Genomic DNA, 26,674 nt, shown 5'->3' with positions numbered 1-26,674 from the left:
GGGGCACTTATCCCACGGAGTAATCTGGCTAGATTTTGTCTGTCGTACGGGATCGATTTCCCAAGGACAGAGACTATTTCTCGTGTATGTTTATATCCTCCCACCACCCCCCCCCCCCACCGAACCTCAACACATAGCATGCCCTCAGAAAATATTCATTGAATTAATTCTTGCATGGTACGTATTTACTCTAGACTGTCAGGGAGAGGAAGGACCTCTTTAAAGCGTTCGGCAAAGGCAATGCTTTGAGAGACGATTTAGGGAATCAGTTCCGTTTTTCTGTCCTGAGTCCTACCGTGAATGAGTTCCTGAACATAGACACAAATCTGACGTGGGTGTAGACAAAGTTGGTACAGTCCCGTGAACGCTGAGTCCCACTCTAATGCCAGGCTTTAAGATGCTCCTTGTCTGTGAATGTGGTGTTCAGGCGGTGGGGGGGTGAGACATGTCAAGAAGCAGGAAGGAAAGCCATTCTAGGTTGCTGATGCCAATTAGACATTGGAGACCGCTCAAATGAGAGCGTATTTTTTTAATGTTTATTTTTGAGAGAGAGAGAGAGAGAGAGAGAGCGAGAGCACAAGTGGGGGAGGGGCAGAGAGAGAGAGGGAGACCCAGAATCGGAAACAGGCTCCAGGCTCCAGGCTCAGAGCTGTCAGCGTAGAGCCCGACGCGGGGTTCGAACTCACGAACTGCGAGATCATGACCTGAGCCCCCCGTGGGACGCTTAGCCGACTGAGCCGCCCAGGCGCCCCAATGAGAGTGTTTTCTTGAACTCCTAGCTGCTTGCCTTCCTGTTTCATGTTCTTGGCTGCTGTTGATCATTCCAAAGGCGCACTAGAGCGGAACAGGAAATGTCAACCAGCCATCCCAAGGTGATACGCACATCGGCCTTCTTGTCGGTCGAGGCACGGTTTTGTTTTGTTTTGTTGTTTCCACCTGCTCTGCCTTGGTACCTCTGCGTACCAGGTGTAATGTCAAGAATATGGCTCATACTCTAAAAAACTAGGACAGTCTCATGACAGTAAAAGGTCAAAGAGCACGGGGTCTAGGGCCTTGGAAGCTTCCACTGTCCTATACCTGCACACAACCTGGACCACAGGGCTTCATGGGCACACACACACCCAACCTGTATTCATACGTACCCTGACACACACACTCTTGTGCAGACATATACACCGACACGAGCGTGCACACGCATCTATACGTTCACGTTTGCAGCCTCAACAGCCTTGAACGCAGCCCCTGGCTCCCGATGCTTTCCGTCATCCGTGAAGTTTGGTGATAAGGTTATTGTATGACGTTGAGTGTAAGGTCTCACTTATGATTCCTCCATGCCCCCCCCAGCCCCCACGTCCACCCACTGGAACCTTGTTTCTAGATTCTGAAGTGTCACTTCTCCCTGCCCCCCCCCCCCCCCCGGGGATCTGCTTCCTGGTGACTCCACATTCATCCCGTGGAGGGCCAGATAGAACAAGCAATACCCTTCACCTCTTTCACACCGAGCTCCCTTTCATGGACGGTATTTTTTTTTTCTTAGGTTTATTTATGTATTTTGAGAGAGAGAGTAGCAGGGGCAGAGAGAGAGGGAAAGAGAGAGAATCCCAAGCAGGCTCCACACTGTCGGCACAGAGCCCTACGCGGGGCTGGAACTCACCAAGCGTGAGATCGTGACCAGAGCCGAAGTCAAGAGTCAGACACTCAAGTGACTGCGCCGCCCAGGCACCCCCAGTATTTTTTTTTTTTAATTCTGGGGATATGTGTAAAAGAACTAGAAGAACCAAATGCATGCAGTGACACCAGATTCTCAACATGCCAATCTCTTCTTATGCTCCTGGGCTTCCGGTCTCCACTCGGTTCGGATATTGACTTTTTGCTTTTATGGTTTTAGTCACGTGGCCATGATGGCATATCAAACTGAGTGACCACCCGAAAGCCATTACAACAGGGAGCTGTCGGCATGAGTATCAGGGGACCATTCATCGAGGATCCAATTCTCTGGTTAGGACGACTTTAACTAACCATGGGCGTCACCAAACCCCTTTTAAAGGCCCAGAATTTACGGCTCGTGGGACTGGTGAACTTGACATGTTTTACACAGGATCAATAATACAATTTAGATGCTTGCTGTATTTCCAAGTAAATGGAACAGTCTCAATTCAAACTATAAACAGCGCTACAGAAACTCCAATGTCAAAGTTTCTGAAATGAGCCGTGGAAATTGAACAGATTCCCCCCTCCTCACGTACCAAGCAGCGTCTTGGCTATTTTTAATTAGAACTAGCTAAATATAGCGCTTATCTTTATAGACTAGGGATGTGGGTGACATTTGGCTAAACCTTTTTAAAATACAAGGCTTGTAAGTTACGCTGGTTGCTGGAAAAGCAGAAATTAAATGCTCAGACGTTGAGCTGACCTAGTGTGGGGGTTCAAGTCAAAGAGAACGTGAACGGGAGGTGACCAGAATTGGAAGAACCCAGGATTTGTTGCTGCCTTGGTAGTAGCCTGAGATGAGATCGAGAGAATGGAGGTGTCACCATGACAGATTTTTGAGAAGTAATTATAGAACTAAAATAGCAATAAAGAGTCTCGGGAAGGAAAATCAATCATAGCTATATGGAGATCACCAAATATGTCACGCAGGAAACACTGGGTTTTAGTCCATCGCAGATGGGTCACCACCGTCGGGCACCCACCACTGGCAGCACGGCTCAGATGGGGGTTCAGAACGGAAATAGGTTGTGCCACCACCTCTTTGATTGGCCTGTCTGCCTGGCCTCCGTGTTTACCTGCTGTGAATCCAAATGCTGGCCATGAACTCCCAGCTTGGCCCGATCACGGAGGAAATGAAGATTATGGCTGACCTGAGCAGTCAAGCCACGGGACGTTTATAGTGTTGGCAGTGAGTGAAAGGCAGGAGATTGCTTAGGTGTCACTTGAGGTGGCAGGCGGGTTCTGTGACAAGGAAGAGTAATGATTTTCTAAAAGCGTCTCCCCAACGTTTTATGAAACGCTGATCGCCCTTCAAAATGGGAGGCCGGGCCTCATGATCCACTTTTTGCCTCTTTGACATTTTTCTCTTCTTCTTCAGGACGGTGCTTAGGAAGCGTCGTTTGGGCTGACATGTATTTCTTCACTTTGATCCTCTGAGGACCAGAGAGCATGCGTGGAGCGTAACAATCGCTCCACGGTACCGGGTGGAAGGTTCATTGCGTTGACAAAACGGAGCATGATGCAATGGTTACCTCTGCGTTCGCGCTATGGGTGGTCATTATTTTCCTCTTCTGTTTGCTGATTCGCATGATCTGATTTTTCTCTGATCCTCAAATACTCAAGGATATTTTTCAACACTATCTTTTTATCCCCAACGTGGGATAGTGTTGAAAAATATCCTTGAGTATTTGAGGATCGTAGAAAAGTCAGATCATGCGAATCAGCAAACAGAAGAGGAAAATAATGACCACCCATAGCGCGAACGCAGAGGTAACCATTGCATTATGCTCCATTTTTTTATGCATTTATACATTTGTGGGTGCATGCCTATGAAAAAGAGAGTTTGAAATATGATATATTGACATGTCCTATGGGTCAAAATTTAGACTGTAGTGCACTAGACATAACGTGTGCGTGCGTGTATAATGTCTTACATTTTTAGAGAATATACTATTTTATATTCTACTGTTTTGTTTCATAACATTGGTTTACTGTAATAATTAGGCTCACATAACCAAATTGTGGAGTTTGTACGTTTCCCATGTCTGCAGGCTCTTTTCTCCTTCCTACACAGCCCAGCCAGATCATCAGCAGTCTATCCCCCGTATAGGCTAGTAGGTTTTTACAGCCCGGGTCTATAAAAAGCCGGGGTCTTTTTGTGGCTGGGATGCATTCTGACTGCATGGCGCCCCTGCCATACCGATTGCTGAATATTTGACTATTACCCCTGGACGTTACTGGACGTCTTTACATGCTAAAGAATATTATACAGCGGTTAGAATGAGGCTACAGACAGCGAAGCAAAAGCCATCGGACATGTGGATGTCTGCTTCCCCTTCATAGATGCAATGGAGCTGCTAAGCAGTATTGACTGGGTTCATTACCAAGTGGATAGTAGAGCCCGCGGGGATCATTGAATTCGCCAGGCCAGGATAGTTAGAGAAGACTTCACAGGGGAGATCAGATTTGAGATGGCAGGGTGCAGTTCAAGGGAAGTGAGTCAGAAAAAGGTATCCTGTATTTGGGAACCTGGGAGAAGACTGGATATGCTTTTGGATTCATTCTCTTTCCTTTCCTTGCTCTGTGAGTGTGTTGACCCTTGCGAGCTACACTTCTTGGTCTTCGTGGCCAAATGGCTTCTGGTTTGATTTGACCAGCAGGTGACTCTAGTCAGCGATTGGAGGACAAGAGAAGACTGGAAACCATGGCATGCCCTCTGCTACACTGTGGGTTTCAGGCAGTTGGCAATGTCTCCTCTTGTTGGTTCTTGTTCCTACTGGGAAAATGGAGGGTCCTAGCTTTTGTTGAGTCTTTTCTTCCTCTGACGTTCCAGATCTGTTCTTGTAGCCCTGACCCCTGGTTCCCAGACTCGTAATATTATCTCTTGCATTTGTCCCTCGCCCCTAGGGTGGTAGCAGCTTTTTGGGTTACTAAGCTCTAGGTGGCCTCATCTTTTCCCCATTTGTTCTATCTGTTCTTCGAACGTGGTTGTAATGTGTATTAAATTCCCTCTTGAGCTAGCTGGTTTGGCTTCTTTTCCTGGCTGGATTCTGACTGATGTCCTCTGTATCAGGAGTGGAAAAAAACAAGGCTGTTAAGACAGGGCCAGGGACGCCTGGCTGCCTCCGTTGGTAAAGCACCCGACTCTTGATCTCAGCGTTGTTAAGTCTGAGCCCCATGTTGGGTGTAGAGATTGCTTGGGTGTAGAATGGTTAGGGCCAGATTGGCGAATTATGCTATTTCTGGCACAGGTAGGCAAGATTGCCGGACTGTGAGAACCTCCAGAAAGGTATTCCCATAAAAACATTCAGCTGCTGAAAGGCCAGTATGTGTGCCCCATAAATTTCAGGTTATTTTCCAGGATGTCGCTTGTAGCAAAGCTGGAAGTGGACTGAACCTCTCTTCCTCTTGACTCCATAAGCAATAGCTGCCCAGAAGAGAGGAGGAGAAGGATCAAAATGGAGTGCAATGCAGCTTGTTGGTGATGAATCCTGTCATAGAGATAGAAATGTACACCGAGCCCTGGGAACACTGACACCTGGGTCTGCCTTGGGAGCCATCAAGGCCTTTCAGGCGGAGGTATATCACCATACTGAGTCCCGGAGCAGGCATATTAGTTTTGCATTGCCGCTGTAAGAAATTACTGCAAACGTAGTACCTTTTAATTTTTTTTAATGTTTATTTACTTTTGAGAGAGACAGAGACAGAATGCGAGTGGGTCAGGGGCAGAGAGAGAGTGAGACAGAATCCGAAGCAGGCTCCACGCTCCGAGCCATCAGCACAGAGCCCGACGCGGGGCTCGAACTCACGGACCGCGAGATCATGACCCGAGCCAAAGTCGGACGCTCAACCGACTGAGCCACCCAGGCGCCCCAACAAACGTAGGACCTTAAGACAACACAAATTTATTATATGACGGTTCTGGAGACTCGCACCGGTCTCGCTGGGCCAAGATCAACGTGTTGACCTGACTTCCTTTCGGAGGCTCTAAGCGATCATTGTTCCCTTGCCTTTCCCAGCTTCTAGAACTGCCGGCATTTTTTGGCTGGTGGTCCTTTCCCTGCATCTTACAAATCAGCAGCATAGCTTTTTCCAATCTCTCTCCGACTTCGATTCTCCTGTCTCTCTTATAATGACCCCCATGATGGCACTGTGCTCAACGGGAGAATCCAGGACAATATTGAGAATCAAATCTAAAAGGTGCCTTTTGCTACGTCAGGTAACACTCAAAGATCCTGGGAATAAGGATGTCCGTGGGGGATGGTCTAGTCTTCTGCCTACCGTGGTACGTTCAGCATTTATAAGGCATAACGCAGAAGGGAAAATGTATTTTCTTTTTTTTTTTAATTTTTTTTCCCAACGTTTATTTATTTTTGGGACAGAGAGAGACAGAGCATGAACGGGGGAGGGGCAGAGAGAGAGGGAGACACAGAATCCGAAACAGGCTCCAGGCTCTGAGCTGTCAGCACAGAGCCTGACGCGGGGCTTGAACTCACGGACCGTGAGATCGTGACCTGGCTGAAGTCAGACGCTTAACCGACTGCGCCACCCAGGCGCCCCTTGTTTTGCTCATTTTAAATTTTTTTTTTTAACGTTTATTTATTTTTGAGACAGAGAGAGACAGAGCACGAACGGGGGAGGGGCGGAGAGAGAGGGAGACACAGAATCGGAAACAGGCTCCAGGCTCCGAGCCATCAGCCCAGAGCCCGACGCGGGGCTTGAACTCCCGGACCGCGAGATCGTGACCTGGCTGAAGTCGGACGCCCAACCGACTGCACCACCCAGGCGCCCCGGGAAAATGTATTTTCTTTAGAAGAAACAGAGCATGCTGGACGGACGCACAGAAGAATGTAGCACATTCTAGCCCCTCAGCAGATCGTCATTATCACTGTCATTTTTCACCACCCCCCTCCCCCACAAAAGGCATATTCACTACGACCTCAGGAATATACACTGTGACTCACATCCCTACGCTGCAAGAAGAAGTAAGCTATTGAACCCAAAACACCGGCTGTCCTAAGGCTGAGCTGAGCATAATCCTTTAACAAAGTGTAAAAGGACCTTGGACTGGAGTCTGATGGTCCCATTAACCTGTTTCGGCCTTGCCACCTGTCTTAGTCCTTTTGGGCCGCTCTAACAAAAATACTGTATGCTAGGTAGTTTTAATCAGACAGAATCTATTTCTCACAGTTTGGGAGGCTGGGAATTTCAAGATCAAGGTGCTGGCAGATTTACTGTCTGGTGAAAACCGGCTTTCTGGTTTATAGCTGGGTGTTTTCTTGCTGTGTCATTATATGGAGGAAGAGAAGAGGGAGCTCTCTGGGTTCTCTCTTACAAGGGTACTTACTAGTCCTGGCCACTCATGACCTAATCATCTCCCAAAAGTTGCACCTCCAAATATCATCACGTGGGCATTAGGTTTCAGCCTCTGATTTCAGGCCGGTGGGGGGGGGGGGGGGCGGGCCGGCCGGAACATTCAAACCATTATATCGCCAAATAGCTATGTGCTTTTGAGAGAGAAAACTATCTTCTCTTAGCCATAGTTTCCTTCTCTTAAAACAGGGATAGAGGGGGCACCTGGATGGCTCAGTTAAGCATCCGACTTTGGCTCAGGTCATGATCTTGTGGTTCATGAGTTCGAGCCCCGCATTGGGCTCCGCATTAACAGCCCAGAGCGTGGAGCCTGCTTTGGATTCTGTGTCTCTCTCTCTCTCTCTCTCTCTCTCTGCCAATATTCCACCCCTCTGTCAAAAATAAATGAACAGTAAAAATGAAATAAAAATAAAATGGGGGTAGAGCTCTTAACCTTGTGGGGCCTTTGCTAACATTCAGGGAGATAAATCCTCTAGAAGCTCTGAGCATACTTCCTAGCATATAGCTTCCCCTTTACTCAAGAAGACAAGGACCAGTTCACCAATTTTAGAGGCTACAGAGCGTGTGGTCTGGTAGTCAGTGGGCAAATGGACCCAAGGTGAGGCAAAACCAATATTGGAAACCCAGAACTAGCCAACGATACTGGAAAATCCATGACAAAGGACAAGGTAACTGGAAGAAGACCAATAAATTGGTATTTTAGAAAAGAACACACGTGGCAACCTTATTCGCTGCTACTGTAGTAGGAAGCTATATTTTAGGGAGCTGTTATTCCGAATGCTAAGCTAGGAAGGGGCTCTTGTGACTCCCACAGATGCCAGCGCCTGAAGGGTGTAGGCTATCTGCAATCTTAGGCCATCTTTCAAATGCCTCGTCAATTTACAGTCATGCTTGAGAGAGTTAGCCATTACTCAAAAACACGATCAAGGTAATGCAGTCATCAGTCAAAATCACAACGCTCAGGCATTTCGGCAATTAAGTGGAAAAGGCCTTTAAGAATTATGTTTCCTGTCTCTGGGCCCAATACCGTGTGCCAAGCAGGCACCGGGCCAGGATGGAGGGGTAGGTGGATGTAATGAAACTAGGTAGTTTGTGTCCCCTGTTTCGCGGCTAACAATGGCGACAGTTGCCAGCACGTAACGAGCACGTGCTACGGACGAGGTGATCTTCCCAGCTGCATTCAGAGGAACACACTGTTACGATACCTACTTCCAAAGTTTGGAAACTGAGGTTTTGAGAGTCGATGTGACTTACCTAAAGTCACAGAGCTAGTAAGCGGTCACGTTAGAAACTGAACCTAGTAGAGCGGTGTTCTGAATGACTACGTCATGCTACTAATATCCCATACCTCAAACAAACTCCACCTGTCCTTAAAGGTGTAAATCTTAGTTTTTCCTTGTTTTTGTTCTTTGTCTGACTTACAGCCTGCTCTTCTCAGTCTAGGCTTTTCTTTTTAAGTTAGCGAGAGAGAGCATGAGCGGGGGGAGAGGGGCAGAGGGAGAGAGAGAGAGAGAATGAAAGAGCATCTTAAGCAGGCTCCCCCCTCTGCACAGAGCCCGACACGGGGCTCGATCTCACAACCTTGGGATCACAACGCGAGCTGAGGTCAAGAGTCAGACGCTCAAGCGAACAAGCCACCCAGGCGCCCCGAGCACTTTCGAAAATACCTGGTCCTGTGTTTGGTGCTAGAGATGTCGTGGTGAGTGCTATTAAAAAAAAAAGAAGAAGAAGAAGAGAGAGAGAAACACAGGGTGGTCAGGTGGGTAATCCTCTGAGAACCTTGCATCAATATGACGTAATAAGTTGATGAAGAGACGAAGGACCGGTTTGACAGATCCCTGCCTTGACCATTCGTGCTGGGTGCCACGTTTGAAACTTCAGGTGGCAGATCCTCAAAAGGCTGGAGGGTGTGGACTTCAATTTGTCATTGACAATTAACCCTTGACAATTAACCTGATCAGCAGCGAGACAAATAGAGGTGAAGTGCTTTCTTTGTGAAAGTCTAAGGGTGCGTTAGGCTGTTCAATTTTTTGTCCCCTCTGGTGGACAGACCGGTCCAAGTGTTCACGTTTTTCAAACTTCATAAAGCTGGCTATTGCCCTTTATTATTATTTTTTTAATGTTTGTTTATTTCTTTGGAGAGGCAGCGTGCCCGAGCAGGGGAGGGGCAGGGAGGGAGGGAGGGAGGGAGAGAGAGAGAGAGAGAGAGAGAGAGAATCCCAAGCAGGCTCCGCACCATCGGCGCCGAGGCTGACGTGGGGCTCGAAGCCACGAACTGGGAGATCATGACCTGAGCCGAAATAGATACTCAAAATGGAAGCTAGACTTGCATTTGATGGCCTCTTGGGGGGATTTTACAGGTTGCAAGTGCTGGCAATTAGGGGACAGTGACAATGGGGATAGATGCAGTGGAAACAACTTAATTGGATGACTCTTGCACGGCAAGCTTAACTACCCTTCAGATAACGAGCTTCGAGGGCTAAGGTGTCACCAGCATGCCCTGCAACCTGCTCCTGTCTCAGGTATTTAGAAATTCCCACAGAAAACTCCAGCATTTCGGTAGAACAAGAAAGAACAGTGACGTTGACTTTGGCATGTTAGAAAATTAAGTAGCAGGGACGCATTGACAGATGAACAGAACAGCATGATAAGATTCCATAGGAGGTGATATTGGGACAGACTTGCGGGCAGCTAGACAATGAAATTTTATCTGGTTAGATAACTGGACCTCAGCTCTTAGGCGAGATTAAGAATTAGGCTCCAGCTTTTAGGACAGGACCTAGAAATACTTCCGTTTTAAGCAACAAGATATACCAGATTTACTGAAAGCCCGTGCTCTGGCGGACATTGGGCTGGACTCTTAGAACACCCTAGCCTTGTGCTGTAGAAGTTCTCGAACCACAGAGAGAGGCAGAGAGGCAATTTAATATATGAAGTCACATGATGGAAGAAGAGAGCACCGTGGGAACATGGAAGAGGGGAGCTAGAGCAGAACTGGAGAAGGAATGGCCAAGCCGATACCTGATGAGCACGGACTAGTGAAGGAAAAAGCGCGGGAGGGACCCAAAATCCTGGAGCCCGTGGCTTAATATCTAATCCCTTCCATGGCGATGGTTACAAGGTGAATTCATTCTGAGTTAGTCGTCACTTGTATCTGTGCTCAAAGCTTTCCCTGTACTTAGATGTTATGCCAACCACTTGTCTTTCTGTGAACGATCAACCCATTGTTCCCTTACGCTGAAACTTCGCTGAATTTCCTGCCCATGCCTTTAATTAAAACCAAATCCATCTCTCTCTGTTCACATGTATGTAATTCACCCCCCGCCTTTCTTGCCATGGTTTTGATGGAAATACCGTGCTCTAGAATAAGTTCTATTTTGGCATGCACGAGTGGCTCAGTCAGGTACGCGTCCGACTCGACTTCGGCTCAGGTCATGATCTCACATTCCGTGAGACCGAGCCCCATGTCAGGCTCTGCGCTGACAGTATGGAGCCTGCTCGGGATTCTCCCTTTCTTCCTCTCTCTTTGCCTCTCCCCTGTTTGCTCTCTCTCTCTCTCACAAGAAGTAAACTAAACTAACTAACTAAATAAATAAAAAAGAAGAAGTTATATTTTGGTGTCCCCTGCTTTACCTCGTGGTGTTAGTGAGCATGTTCCTCTATTCCTTATGTTTCCCGAAACTAGAATTTAGAACTGAAGTTTACTGGATTTGGGTTACGTGGTTTTCATAGGATGATGTTGCCTCATAGATGAGGCTGTGTGCTGTATATTGTACCATATTCAGAGACATGATGTGTGTTTGATTCTGTATTAGTGAAAAGATCCCTGGCTTAATGGGATGACTGGTAGCTTCGTCTACTGAAAATGACCCTCTCCTACCTTCTCAGCCAGCAAGTAAGCCAGGGGGTGATGCTCTGACACTATGTCAACACGGTGTTCCCCATCAACCTGTCACCTAATAGTTTTCATTGTTCATTATGCTCCTTGCCCAAATGCGTTGCCCTCAACGGGTATTTCATTGTTGCCTGTTCTTACTATTCTGAAGGGAGACAGGGGGTTTGTGGAGACTTTTGTTAGAGGCTCATGATCTTGCTGTCAGGTTAGACATGAATACAGTTACATAGGTTTGCTCTACAACCATATTTCCTCATCGCTGTTGATTGCCGTGAATCCAGTGTCCGTTAGAAAAGTTACCGTCATTCAGAGATTTTAAATAGAGCCTGAGCCAACACTTTGTGGCTATAGGTTTTAATGAGAAATATCGGAGAGATGGGGCCGGAGCACGCAGTCAGTAGTCAGGAAATGCCAGTGTTCGAAGGATTACTGAAACAAGAAATGTGGCACCCGGTCGGTTGAGCGTCCGACTCCGGCTCAGGTCATGATCTCGCTGTCCGTGAGTTCGAGCCCCGCGTCGGGCTCCGTGCTGACAGCTCGGAGCCTGGAGCCTGCTTTAGTTTCTGTGTCTCCCTCTCTCTCTCTGCCCCTCCCCTACTCACTCTCCCTCTCTGTCAAAAATAAACATTAAAAAAAATTACAACAAAAAAGAGAAATGTGGCGAGAGAAACAAGGTGAAAATTTATTATTTTTTTAAGTGTATTTTGAGAGAGGGGGGTGAGTGCTCATGAGTGGGGGAGGGGCAGAGAGAGAGAGAGTCTCAAGCAGGCTCCCTGCTATCAGTGTGCAGCCTGAGGCAGGGCTCGAGCCCACAAGCCATGAGATCACGACCTGAGCCAAAACCAAGTCAGATGCCCCACCGACAGAGTCACCCAGGCGCCCCAACAAGATAGAAATTTAAGTCAGAACAAGACCACAGCGAGATTTCATGCTGAGTACGGATGTGAGGTTAGATCATGGGTCAGACTGAAGTGCCGATAGAGAGGGAGAGGTGACAAAGTGAGGCAAGCCAGGTATAAGGAGCAAAAAGGAGGTGGCGAGGCCCAGGACAGAAATAGAGCTCCCAGGCCCTGTCTCGAGGGCTTCTACTGGGGACAGCCAACTGTCGGGGAAAACGGAAAGTGGAAAATGGTGGACGTCTGAATTATAAGGCTAAACAAAACCATCTGAAAATGGGCACAACTAATTCAAAGAGTAAACTGAAGATATGCATAGTGTGACAAATCTCTTCCTGGGGCCTCATGGCGCTGGTGGGAATCATTTTGCAAGATTTTGCCGGAAAAGCCTTACGTGTGTATTTACTGAAGTCAGAAACTAAGCAGATAGGTTGGGGGACGGGGGGAGTCACTTGATGCAGGGAAGAGAGTCCAAGCTCAGGAATTAGTTGCGGGATAACAAGGAATAGTTACCGATTAACTCTGATCTCGATACGGTGCTTTCATATTTGTCTACACTGCCCGGTTTCCCAATTTATTTTTAAGTTCTTCGAAGGTAGGCACCTTGTGTTCATATGCGTAGCTGTTTGCACATTCCCGCCCATATACGAGACCCTCAGTAAAGAGATGACGATGATGATTTCTACCCAAGAAAATTCAAGGTACGTTATTTCATGCTCTTCTCATCATAGATAAGAATGATGGATTTCGCGCCTAGCAGACAACACTGCGGAGTTAATTTGGGATCTGATTTTGCCATTTCATGTTGTTTTCAACGAAGCTTCCATAAAATTCATAGCTGCAGCTGTTACGCATTACCATGTTCTCCCTTGCAAAATTTCTTAGCTAAAAGCCATTCCTCATTTTTATGTTGTAATGCTTGAGAAAGTAATGAATGATTAAGGTAATCAGAAATACACGAAGTTGGGGGAAGACACGCACATATATATTTTTTGGTCGTATTTGAAGAGTAGTACTTAAATTATAATGCACTAACCCTATCGTAACATCAGGGAAATTTATACCGTCTGCCTGGTCCAGCTCCGTTTTCTGGAAAAATAAGTTCTTAAATATGTCACATCTATCACCCAACTTCTGAAGTCACAAATCTAAACTAGAATTGGCAATTTTTCTTTGTTGCGTTTTCTGCCACGCTTTCTCTGATCTCTCCTTTTCTTTCTCTAACAAAACACCGATTTAAGGACAGAAGGGCATAAAGATGAAAAATCTAAATGCAGGTGCCAAGGGGACATTAGGTCTTTTACAACGCTGGCCAGCAATGATTCTGTTTAAGTGAGTAGCTCATTAACCCAAAGGAGTGAATTTTTAATGGCGGCGCTTTGGCCGAACGATTTTTCATTAATAATTCCATTTACTAAATGTCTTCCATGCGCCCGCTACGGTAATAGGTGGTTTTGGTACTAAGCGTCAGATGATTGTCTCTATTTTTCACTACAACCTGGTGAGGGAAGTGGTATTAAGTCCACTCCCAGGTGAGGAAACTGAGGCCGGTAGAGTTTAAGTAACTTGTCTAATGGCGCACATCTGCTAAGTACTACAGCTAGGATTAGTACCTGGTCTGCTGCAAAGCTTATTACATTCTTGCCTTAGAGCTGTCGTCCTATCAATCCTGAAAGAAATAGGGGCCCTATATTCGTGTTCCCTAGTAATGTAGTCCTTAACTTCCAGTCAAAATTCATGTGTTTTGCCCCGGGGGTACGTAATTACAATGCACTCAGATCCCAGTAGCTTGAAAAAGGAAAAGCCAGGGCGCCTGGGTGGTTCAGTCAGTTAAGCATCCGACTCTTGAGTTTTAGCTCAGGTCATGATCTTGTGCTACGTGAATTCGAGCCCCGCATGGGGATCTGCCCTGGCGGTGCAGGGCCTGCTTGAGATCCTCTCTCTCTCTCTCTCTCTGCCCCTCCCCTGCTTGCTTGCTTTCTCTCTCGCACAAAATAAATAAATACACTTAAGAAGAAAGCAAAGGAAAGGAAAAGCAAACACCTTGATTTTAGTTGAATTTGTTTGGATGACTATTCTCTATTTGGTTTCATGGAAGGGGAGGTTGGCGGGTAGGAGCATGTAACCCAGTTTCCCGACTCGAGGAAGATGTAGCTCCCCTTAGTTCATAGTTAACCTGTGTGAGAGCTTCTCTTGAACACCAGCAGAATGCTAATAATGCCCTTCTCTTGGATTCCTGCTGTCCTTGGATGCTGCGGAAGATGTGGTCCGTACTGAGTAGTCAGCTGGCCAGACAAACATCACGCTCGGTAGTCCCCGGGTGAGGTGCTGGTGTTTGTTGGGAGTCTGGAAGATACATTAAGGGGAAGGACCGCTAACCCGACCCTCCTGTGTGGTTAACAGACTCTGATTGCTAAGGTCAAGAATGGGCAAAAGGGTACCATGCCTCGAGTTTCCTCTCTTCTCTGAGATCTCTAGAGACTATTTCTCCTTTCTGTTACATCCCTCACGTAAAGTAAGGACTATGGGACAGCCTTGCTGTTTGAAGGATATGGGATTGTCTGGGAGTTCTGAGGGATGAGCAGAAAGGAACTAAGGTTAGCGTTTGAAAATACGACCCTGCCACCTATCTGTATTCTTAGCCATCGTGTGAGATCCACCCATCGAACATTCTTACCTATCACGTGAGATAGGAAGGCCTATCTTTCCTTGATTACCAGGACGTGCGTCCGGTGGTGGGTTCATTTTTTTTTTTCCCAAGCTAATCAATTCTGTTTTGCCCCCTCCAGACTGTTAGTAGGACAGCAAAATGATTCAGCCGCTATGAAGGCAATATAGAGGATCCTCAAAAAATTCAAACCACCATGGGATCCCACAGTCCCCCTCATAGGTATTTACCCAATCGAATCGAAATCAGGATCTCGGAAGCTGAACATCATCAAGAGGATGAGGTGTATACCTATAAGGGATGCATATATTGCAATATGGAATGACGTGAGTGAACCTTGAGAACGTGACGCTAAGTGAAGTAAGGTCGTCACAGAAGGGCAAATGCTGCGTGCGGTTTCTAAGGTAGTCAGGCTCCTAGACGCAGAGAGTAGAATGGTGGTTGCCAGGGGCTAGTGGAGGGGTAGAAACAGGGAGTTGCTGTTTAAGAAGTATAAAGTTTCAGGGGCGCCTGGGTGGCTCAGTCAGTTGAGCGTCCAACTTCAGCTCAGGTCACGATCTCGCGGTCCGTGAGTTCGAGCCCCGCGTCAGGCTCTGGGCTGATGGCTCAGAGCCTGGAGCCTGCTTCCGATTCTGTGTCTCCCTCTCTCTCTGCCCTGCCCCCATTCATGCTCTGTCTCTCTCTGTCTCAAAAATAAATAAACATTAAAAAAAAAAGAAGTATAAAGTTTCAGTTACACAAGATGGATAAGGGCTCGAGATCTCCTGAACAACATTGTGCCCATGGTTAAAAATACTACCTTGTGCACTTAGAAAAGAGGGTGCATCTTGGGATGCCTGGGTGGCTCAGTCAATTGAGTGTCTGACTCTTGATTTGGGCTCAGGTCACGATCTCAAAGTTCATGGACTCGAGCTCCAAGTCGGGCTCTGCGCTGACAGCACAGAGCCTGCTTGGGATTCTCTCTCTACCTTTCTCTCTGCCCCTCTCCTGCTCATTCTCTCTCTCTCAAAATAAATACATAAACATTTTTAAAAAGCATAGAAAAGAGGGTACATGTTAAGTTTTCTTGTCACAATAAAATATTATAAAAATAGGGGCGCCTGGGTGGCTCAGTCGGTTGGGCGTCTGACTTCGGCTCAGGTCATGATCTCGCGGTCCGTGAGTTCGAGCCCCGCGTCGGGCTCTGGGCTGACAGCTTGGAGCCTGGAGCCTGCTTCGGATCCTTTGTCTCCCTCTTTCTCTCTCCTCCCCCGCTCATGCTCTGTCTCTCTCTTCTCAAAAATAAATAAATGTTAAAAAAAAGTTTAAAGAAAATATTATAAAAATAAAAAATAACATTATGCTGAAAAATGCCAGGCAAAGAAGAGAACATTCTTCTTTTTTTTATTTTTTCTTTAATGTTTATTTATATTTGAGAGAGAGAGAGAGAGAGAGCACAAGCAGGGGAGGGGCAGAGAGAGACTGAGACAGAATCTGAAGCAGGCTCCAGGCTCTGAGCTGTCAGCACAGAGCCCTACGAGCCGTGAGATCATGACCTGAGCTGATGTCGGTCGCTCAACCGACTGAGCCACCCAGACGCCCCATAGAAACCAAGGAAAGCTAATCTGTGGTAATAACAGATTAGTGGTCGTTCTGTGGGAGAAGGGTGACCGGAATGGGGCACCATGGAACTTTCTGGTGTTCTGGCGATGTTCTATATTTTTCATCGGGGTGCCAGTTACACAGTTGTATGCATTTGGCAACGCTGATTGGACTATAATTAAGATCGATGCATTTCACCCCCTGTAAATTATGCCTTAATAAAATGTCAAAAACAATCACTCAGAGGGCAACATTTATAGCTTAGTGTGAATTAGTTTACTCATATACGTCAACGAAGGCTACGGCAACTTCTTGTCCTTAGAAAAACCTCTTTTATAGCAAATCTGACAGTTGATTTGTAAAGTCATCCGGGATAGTTCGAGAATTTGAGGGCTGCCTGGGTGGCCCAGTTGGTTAAGTGTCCAGCTCTCGATTTTGGCTCAGGTCACGGTCTCACGGTTCTTGAGTTCTCGCCCCATGTTGGGCTCTGTGCTGACACTGTGGAGCTTACTTGGGATTCTCACTCTCCCTGTCTCTCTCTGTCTCTGCCCCTCTCCTTCTCACGTGTGTGTATGTGCTCGCGCGCTCTCTCTCAAAATAATAAATAAATATAAAAAAAAAAGAATTTGAGTGGCACCTGGGTGGCTCAGTCAGTTGAGCGTCCGACTTGCGCTCAGGTCGTGATCTTGCCGTTCACAAGTTCGAGCCCCGCGTCGGGCTCTGTGCTGACAGCTCAGAGCCTGGAGCCTGCTTCGGATTCTGGTCTCCCTCTTTCTGCCCCTCCCCTGCTCTCATGCTCTCTCTCTCTCAAAAATAAATAAAACATCACAAAACAAAGAATTTGAGAAGGCATTAGGATAAGGCGTATGTATACTATAGCGTTGCATAACTCTCATGCATCCCATTTCAAATATTTACGCCAAATAAAAAGAAACAATGTTCACCAAGTGTTTTGCACATACCAGACGCTGCCCTAACAGCAGAGATGAGTTTTGTCCTTTTTATAAAATATAAAATCACATCAGAAAGGTAAAGTTGTCTTTTAGGAAACCCTAAAGAATCTACCAAAAAAGTCCTAGAATAATTGAGTTCAGTAAGTTCACAGGCTTCAAGCTCAGTACACAAAAATTAATACACAACACTCATCCCTGCTGTTAGAACAGCCCCTGACCCTTACCACAATATATGCCTTTTATTTTCTTATTTCATTTGCTACCACATCAGCTAGAATGCGGTTTAGTTTTTAGCTGTTGTCTGTTAGATACGATGTTAGCCGTGGGTTTTTGAATTTTTTTTTTCAACGTTTATTTATTTTTGGGACAGAGAGAGACAGAGCATGAACGGGGGAGGGGCAGAGAGAGAGGGAGACACAGAATCAGAAGCAGGCTCCAGGCTCTGAGCCGCCAGCCCAGAGCCCGACGCGGGGCTCGAACTCCCGGACCGCGAGATCGTGACCTGGCTGAAGTCGGACGCTTAACCGACTGCGCCACCCAGGCGCCCCAGCCGTGGGTTTTTGTAGATGCCCCTTTTAAGGAGCATTTTTATAACGACTGCTTGAATTCCTTACAAGGGCTTTTCCTGCATCCGTTGAGATGATCCTATGGTTTTTGTTCTTTCGTTGGTTCCTATGGTGGTTTATGTTGCTCGCTTTACAGACGTGGAGGGCAGCCTTGAAATCTTGGGGATGAGGCTTAGTTGGTCATGATGTATACTTTTACCTGTTGCTTGGCTCAGTATTTCGAGAACGAGCTCGAGGGGTTTCGTTTGTATTTGTTGCTAGTACTTATTTCTGAAATGTCTCCTAGGACTCACCAAAGAAGCCATATGGGCTTGAAGTTTTCTTTGTGTGTAGGTTTTCAATTATGACTTCGATTTCTTTGATAGTTGTGGGCTTAGTCAGATTTTCTTTATATTCCTGTGCCGTTGTTTATCATCGGTGTCACTCACGGAATCTGCCCGTTTCATATGATGGATTTATCGGCATAATGTTGGCGATACTCTAGTTTCCTTATTAATATCTGTAGGATTTTGGTGATAGTCTCTCTTTTACTCATATAACTGTTTCCTTATTCCTGATTCATTTCTGTTTGTGTTTAGGCTGTGTTAGTCTGAGTCAAAAGAATATACTTTGTTCTCTATGTAACTTAAATGCTGTTACGAAGGTGCTAACTTCTTTCGGTCTCTACCGAATACTCTGGGGGCTCAAAGGGGTGTCTACAGTCTAGCTCAAAATCCAGCAAATGGTAACCTGTGGATCAAATCCTGCCTATTGGCTGATTGTGAACGGCTTGAGAGGTGAGAATTATTTTTCCTTTTTTATTTTTTTTTAAACATTTTTTTTCAATGTTTATTTAATTTTGGGACAGAGAGAGACAGAGCATGAACGGGGGAAGGGCAGAGAGAGAGGGAGACACAGAATCGGGAACAGGTTCCAGGCTCTGAGCCATCAGCCCAGAGCCCGACGCGGGGCTCGAACTCCCGGACCGCGAGATCGTGACCTGGCTGAAGTCGGACGCTTAACCGACTGCGCCACCCAGGCGCCCCTATTTTTCCTTTTTTAAAGGGTAGTTTAAACAGAAAAACAACATGAAGAAGATGATGTGACAGACACCATGTGTGACCCACAACGCTGAAAATATTTATCATATGAATGTGTTCGCTGGCCCCTGCCGGCTGACGAGAAAGGGAACGTTTTCCAGTCCGGTGTGAGTTCTGCGAATTGTTTGCCTTGCAGCCCACCTAGCGTTTTTTGGCTATCTTCACAGAGCGTCCCCCTTGTGCAAGAACAACTTCCGGTTCGGCCAAAGACTTCAGGAGAGCTATATGCGTATTTCTCGAGCTTCTTCTCTTCGTTTTAAGGATTTCCAATCTGCACTATTGTCTCGTGTATAAAAACAGATGTTTCGCATCCTTTGTCTTTTTGTGGTGTTCGTTTTTGTTTTTGTTTTGCTTTGCTTTTTAATAGCAGGAGGAGAAGTCCAGTACTGGTTACTCTTGTCATAAACAGAAGTAAAAGACGTCACCACCGTAAATAAAGGTTTGGTGTATTTCATCAATTATTTCTTTAGGGTTGCAGTGGATGAGCAGCTCTACAATTTGGCTCCCTTTAGAAAATTGCTACACCATGTCTACCTCTGGAAGATACTTTTCTGGTTGAGGGAAACTTCTCCAGAATCGTGATATGGCAGATACTCTGTTGTGTGATTGAATTTTCTTTTAATGTGTCTTTATTTTTGAGAGAGGCGGAGACAGAATGCTAGTGGGGAAGGGGCAGAGAGAGAGAGGGAGACACAGAATCCGAAGCGGGCTCCAGGCTCCGAGCTGTCGGCACAGCTGACGTGGGGCTCGAACTCACGGGCCGTGAGATCATGACCTGAGCCGAAGTCAGACGCTCAACCGACTGAGCTACCCAGGCGCGCCTGTATGATTTAATTTTTACGGCAGCACTTTGAGGTTCGCAGAAATGAACTCTCCCATAGACTCATGGATTTTTTTTTTCCAAAGATTTATTTCTAAGTTCATTTTTGTATTTGGAGAGAGAGAGAGAGAGTTGGGGAGGGACAGAGAGAGAAGGAGAGAGAGAATCCCAAGCAGGCTGTGTGCTGTCAGCTCCGAGCCAGATGCGGGGCTCGAACTCACGAACTGGAGACCGTGACCTGGGCCGAAATCAAGAATTGGATGCTTAATCTACTGAGCCACGCAGACACCCCAACTCATGGATTTTGAATGTCAGAACTGGAATTTTAATCTATGTTTATTTGACTCCAAAGCCTGAGTCCTTATCCAGTTTTTAACCACTACCGTAAACTGCTTTCAGGAACTACAGTGCAAAACAGCTTTGGGGGCTGGGGGTGGGGGAGGACGGTAATAATAAGAAAATTCATTAAAGTATGCTACCTATTTCATAATTTGTTCCAAATTCCTCCTGAAGTAATGCCTAATGTTTCTTTTCAGCCTCCACTCTAAACCAGCATATCCTAGGGGCACCTGGGTGGCGCAGTCGGTTAAGCGTCCGACTTCAGCCAGGTCACGATCTCACGGTCCGTGAGTTCGAGCCCCGTGTCAGGCTCAGGGCTGATGGCTCGGAGCCTGGAGCCTGTTTCCGATTCTGTGTCTCCCTCTCTCTCTGCCCCTCCCCCGTTCATGCTCTGTCTCTCTCTGTCCCAAAAATAAATAAACGTTGAAAAAAAAATTAAAAAAAAAAAAGTAAACCAGCATATCCTTCTAGAAAAATCTGAATTCTGTAATCACAAAATTGATGAAGGTCCCATCAACCTTCCATACACACTGATTTTATCCACTTTTATTGACCACTGAGTTATCTCCTCACAGGAAAGCCAGTTAACATTCTTCTTTAGCGATATTAGGTGTCCATTGGCTCAGGCACTGAGCCTCCTTCTGGGTCCAAGAGTTTTTGAGAAATAACCATTGCCTTTCAGGTTTTAGGATGAAGCAGAAACTTTCTTTCATTTCTAGGATATGCATTCAAGAATTTTCTAAACAGAGTCATTCCTGTGAGCCGCCATCTTTGTTCTCAGATTCCTTGTTTTATGTCATGAAATTCTGAGATTCATCACTGCTTTGCCTTATGGGTGATGAAATGCAAACCGGTAGTATTAATATTGAGCATCGCAAAGCGTATCATATTAACAAAGATCATCGAGAAGGGGCAGTGTTGAGGCAGGGTCCTGTACGGCTGGAGTCCTGTAGTTGATTTGGCCATTGTGCGTGGGCACAAGGATCGAACGATTCTCTATCGGTGGTCGATTCTGACCTTACTTGGGATTTTCTGAGTGAGAGACAATATACGATAGTGTGCAAGAGAGGAGCTTTGGGATCGGCGCAGACCTGATTTGAGTTCTAGCTTCTTCATTTGCTAGGTACAGCTGCTGGGAACACGGACCGTGTTCGCAAGCTATCTTGAGACCGCTGTATGAATTATAATGTATTTAACGTGCCATGTGAAACTCTTTCTGATTCTCTGACCTAGGGAAAAATAGTGGCGCCAGGTCAACAATGAGTGGAAAGTGGGAACAAATGGGTTTAGGGCACAGGCAGGGCTGGAATGGGACATGAAGTCCGAATCCGTATACAGCGGGAAGAGGCTGTGTTTATACTGGCTGAGCGTGCTTCCTGGATATCGTCAAAGCATGTGGTGGAGAGGGGCACTTTATGTTGGCAGATCCTTAGATCAGAACTTGGGTCACGATCAGGGTCAAGGAGCAGGGCAGTATTGTTAGGAGGCAGACTTTGAATGGAGCTAATCGTTCCAATCCGGGCCCAAGGGGAATGAGGCCCTCCCTTCTAATGGTGACCTAGATGGTCCTCATCAGCTCAGACACAGAAGCAGATCTTGTTCTGAAAGGTCAGAGGGGCGCCTGCCTGGGTGGCTCGGTTGGTTACGTGTCCGACTTCAGCTCGGGTCATGATCTCACCCCTCGGTGAGTTCGAGCCCCGCATTGGGCTCTGTGCTGACAGCTCAGAGCCTGGAGCCTCCTTCAGATTCTGTGTCTCCGACTCTCTCTGCCTCTCTGTCTCTCTCTCTCAAAAAATAAATAAACATAGAAAGGCCAGAGGCTACGTCCTCATCTATCAGGCCTCCCTCTACCTTGCTAAGGGTGGTGCTTTGTTCTCTGGTGGACCGTGGTTTCCTGTTGGTTTAGGCTGTGAGTTCTTACCTGTCAAGTTGTTCCTGTGGTCTTAAATTCGTGCTATTGGGTGAATCAGGGAAGAAAAAATGATTAAATTATGCTTTGTGTTCTACATCAAAGGCATGAGCTGGGTTTTTTGGTCTTTAATTACACTTTGACGGAAGTCCTAACGGACACGTGAATGAATAAGAACGGTATTTTTCGCTGCAAAATTGTCTGAATGTCACATCCTTGCATTTATTGCCGGGGACTAAACCGCGAGCATAAGCAAGCCCTGATCGAAGGAAATGAAAGTATAAACAGAAAAGTAAATAGCACCATATTTGTTTCCAATTGGCACTATATAACAAATGCCCACACGCTGAAGTGGCTTAAAACAACACAGATTTATTATCTTACATTTCTGGAGGTCAGGCAAGTGACGTGTCTCACCCGACTAAAGTTGAGATGTCAGCCGGGCTGTGATTCTTGTGAAGCATCTAGGTACGAATCCGTGCTTTGCTTTTTCCAGCTTCTAGAATCTTCTGACATCCCTTGGCTCACTGCCCTCTTCCAAGAATCGCCTCAGTCCCGTGCTGCTTGTGTTGTCGTGCCTCCTGCTCTGACTCTCCGGCCTCCCTTATTCTCTTGTAAGGACTCTCGCGGTTACGTCGGACCTGCCCAGATCATTCAGGATAATCTCGCCATCACAAGACCCTGAAGTGAATCACATTGTCAGCGCCCCTTTTGCTACACATGGCAACCTATTCACACATCCTGGTTATGGGAACATGGGTGTCTTACAGAAGGTCATTCCTCTGCGTAATAAATTTTCTAGTTGCATTTTCCCGTCACCACGGGGACATTCTAGAAAGTTCTTCATCCAGCCGATATTTGAAGACTGAACTGTATATTGCTATTTATTTTCTTTGTGACTTCAGAACCATGCTCTCATAGAAAATGTATTATGGACACGGTAGAAAGAACTCTTAGGAGTCCTAGTATTTCCTCCACACACATCCTTCCCTTATCACTGTAGCATATATGCATTTGAGTTTTCCATTTCAGTGTTACAGGCCATTGGTCAAACAAATAGTCTAGCCATGATCTCTCACCCACCTTTCCAAAAAGCACATACATATCGCGGTCTATCACCCAGTTATATCCCATTGAAACCTGTCACGCTAGCCTTTTAGGTGTTTAGAGGAACCCTAAATTGCAGGATGCTTTTAATGACCGGGTAAATAGACCCTCTTCAAGTATCCTCGACTGGCTGGCTACCAATTAAAATTTCCGGATCCTAGTAACTGATTTCCAGAAGGTTCCATCAGAGAATAAAAAATGCTTCGTGAAGAAGGGGGTCTGCAGTGCCACTGAACAAAAGGTGATGTGCCAAAGGGGTCTGGAGTATGTCACAGTGGCGTAGGGGTTATTTTGAGCTGAAGACGGTGAAGAAACCGCAGGTGCAGGAAGAAACTTTTTCTTAACTCCCTTTATCTTCCTAAAAGCAAAGCCTCCAAAAAAGAATTCACCTGCCACAAATCTCCCTCCTGGGGAGTTTCACATCTGCAGAAGACTGAATCTTGTCACTGACTAGAAGTCCTCACCAGTCGGGCGCCTGGGTGGCTCAGTCGGTTGAGCATCGGATTCTTGATTTCGGCTCAGGTAATGCTCTCATGGTTTGTGGGATCGGGCCCCGCGTCAGGCTCTGCACTGACAGCACGGAGCCTGCTTGGGATTCTCTCTCTCTCCCTCTCTCTCTGCCTTTCCTCTGATTTATCTCGCACTCACTCTCTCTCTTTCTCTCTCAAGATAGACACACTTGAAAAACAATAAAGTATTTCATCCAAAATTAAAAAAAAAAAATCGCCACAAATCAATGGGATAAGAAGTTCCCTAAATAGACATGTGCTACAACTGTCCCATTTCCCATCTCTTCTCCTTAAGGCCCCTTTATTTTTCCTGAAAGTCATGTGTTCTCCCACAAGGCCTTAGGATACAATTTGTTTTTTTTTTGGAATACAACCTGACCTCTTTGTGTCCCTAACTTCGTATCTGACAAAAGCCCTACTCTAGTCCATTAAGCATCATCCAATGCGGGAGGTCTCCATTGGGCAGAGTTTCAAACAAGCCACAGCTATCGTTGCCCGTGACCTGGGGAACCAGTCACTTAAGGACTAGGGTGACAGGGCGTCTCCCTTACGTGAGCCTCAGCAACTTTACGCAGAAAATATTGTCTCCATGTGCTTTGTTCCAAATGGGGCCATGGTCTTGGCAAAGAGTTAAAGCTTCATGGACTGCTTTTTTATTACACCACGTATCCTCCAAATGAGTTTGGATCCGTTCAGTAAATACTTACTGAACATACACAATGGGGCCAGGCCAGGCCCTCGGTTGCAGTTTTCTCAAGGACTCCGGTGTTGTGTGACTCAGATGAGGACATCTGTGTTTTCACACACTTCCAAATGACAGGTGAAAACTACATATTCTGATACTCGGTAGCTTTGTGATGTTTGGCAGATCAATTTACTTCTCTGGTCCTTAATCCCTCCTAGCTTAACCGGGGACCCAGTGTGTGAAATGATGCAGACAATTCGACCATACTGTAGCCGGTAAGGGATATTTGGCCGTTCTTATGACTAACGGTAATAAATTTCATTTTATGCTTGCCACTTTATTTTGTGTGAATGGCGTCAGCCGTGGAGGAAATAGACACAAACCTAGACTGAATGTTCAGTTTATGTGAAAATCATGGCAATGAATAGTCTTCACGTGTTTTGAGGCACATACTTTGAAATTCTTTATGGATAGTTCCCGTAAAAAACCGGATCATGTCCAAAGGGAATAGACTTGAATGAGTGAATTAGAAACACGGTAAGATTGGGAGAGACAAAAGTGGAAGAAGGAAAGGCTTGTGGACTCTTTATTTTTTTTTTATTATTTTTTTTAACGTTTATTCATTTTTGAGAGAGAGAGAGAGAGAGAGGACAAGTGAGGGAGGGGCGGAGAGAGAGGGAGACACAGAATCTGAAGCAGGCTCCAGGCTCCGAGCTGTCAGCCCAGAGCCTGACGCAGGGCTCGAACTCCCGGATCGCGAGATCCTGACCTGAGCCGAAGTTGGACGCTTCACCAACTGAGCCACCCAGGTGCCCCAGGAAAGTCTTGTGTACTCTTTAAATGGTGGTTCAGAGCTTCTAGAGAAAGATGTGACAGGCAAGTCTTAGAAGTTTGGAATCCCAGAGGGGGGCGGAAAAACCCACAAAACCGTGTGGGCTAAGAAAATACTACTCTGTCCGGGTCTTTTATGTTCAAGGTAGCTAAAAAAGATTTAAAGTAGGTAATTAATACCTGTCCTGCTTTAACTCCTTTTAAGAACAATGTGGGGGTGTAAATAAATGAATGTAAAATTAATACTTGCACTCAAAATAATATCTCAGAACAAAATGGTAACCTGGAGCCTGAGACAATGTGTCGGTGAGAAAGAAAAAGCCAACATTTGAAGAGCTAGGAATTATATTAGGTTAGTAATGCCCAGTCGGGCGGGGGGTGGGGGGGTGGCGGGGGCACGGGTGTGGTGGAATTTTCCTTTAAGGAAATTGACATGAGGGGCGCCTGGGTGGCTCAGTAGGTTAAGCGTGAACTCTTCATTTGGACTCAGGTCATGAGCTGGTGGTGGGTTCGAGCCCCTTGTTGGGCTCTTTGCTGACAGTGTGGAGCCTTCTAGGGATAGTCTCTCTCCCTCTCTCTCTCTCTCGCCTTCTCTTTGCCGGGGCTTCCAGGAGTAGGAACGCAAGTGAAACAGGGAAAATGTTTGGGGGAGAAATGTTTGCTGGGCCACTCACACAACAGGACCTAGGGAGGAATTTTTTTTTACCATTCTTTTTTTTTTTTGTTTTTAATTTTTTTTTAACATTTTATTTATTTTTGAGACAGGGAGAGACAGAGCATGAACGGGGGAGGGTCAGAGAGAGGGAGACACAGAATCTGAAACAGGCTCCAGGCTCCGAGCTGTCAGCACAGAGCCCGATGCGGGGCTCGAACTCATGGACCGCGAGATCGTGACCTGAGCTGAAGTCAGCCGCTTAACCCACTGAGCCACCCAGGCGCCCCTAGGGAGGAATTTTAAAGAGCTGACTTTACTCAATCCCTCCCTGTCTCCCTCCCCCACCCACCCCCCTTCAAATTATAATGTAATTATCTATGGTGATCGGGCTCTGCCTGGAGCCGGTCCTCTATTCTAAAGGCTTTTTGTAGGCAATTGCCTGGTAGGGGCAGTAGGGTGATCAAAGTTTCTTCCTGAGTCTCTGAGGTCTAGATTGTTTTCAGCTCCAAAGAATCTCCATGGCACTGTGGCCTCTCTTGGGGGTGGCCCGCCATGGGCTCCTAAGGTACTAAGTACTTAATTGGAATCTTCCTTGCCTTTTCAGCTTCTGCATTAATATGCATATGCTTTGCAATTTATTAGTAGAAATCAGTTAACCAGTATATATGCCACTGTCTGAATAAACGAGACCCTGTTTTTATATAAAAGCCTGGGGACGAGACTTGTCAGCTTCTCTCTCTCTCTCTCTCTTTTTATTATTTAAATTTTTTTTTAACATTTCTTTATTTTTGAGGGCGAGGCAGAGAGAGGGGGAGACACAGAATCCCAAGCAGGCTCCAGGCGCCGAGCCGTCAGCACAGAGCCGGACGTGGGGCTCGAACTCACAAATCGCAAGATGGTGCCCCGGGCGCAAGTCGGACGCTTAACGGACTGCTCCACCCAGGCGCCGCCCTCTCTGTCTTTTGTTTGTTTATTTGTTTCTTTTGAGAGAGAGAGAGAGAGAGAGAGAGAGAGAGAGCTCCAGCAAGCATGAGCAGGGGGAGGCACAGAGAGCAAGGGAGAGAGAGAGAATCCCAAGCGGGCTCTGCCGTATTAGCA

The 26,674-nt window shown here is 46.4% G+C and overlaps 1 long non-coding RNA gene across 1 annotated transcript in view; it reads left to right on the top strand.

Moving 5' to 3' along the window:
* The window catches only part of LOC123383426, a 263,647-nt gene extending 240,205 nt beyond the window's left edge, over nt 1–23,442 (top strand). Inside the window, exon 4 of the long non-coding RNA XR_006593142.1 lies at nt 22,286–23,442. This is a non-coding gene — a long non-coding RNA (uncharacterized LOC123383426). The remainder of the gene's footprint in view (nt 1–22,285) is intronic.
* Nucleotides 23,443–26,674: the final 3,232 nt, after the last annotated feature.

Source organism: Felis catus, chromosome X (genome assembly GCF_018350175.1).
Source record: "Felis catus isolate Fca126 chromosome X, F.catus_Fca126_mat1.0, whole genome shotgun sequence".
Taxonomy (NCBI): domain Eukaryota; kingdom Metazoa; phylum Chordata; class Mammalia; order Carnivora; family Felidae; genus Felis; species Felis catus.
This window is presented reverse-complemented; position numbering and strand designations above follow the sequence as displayed.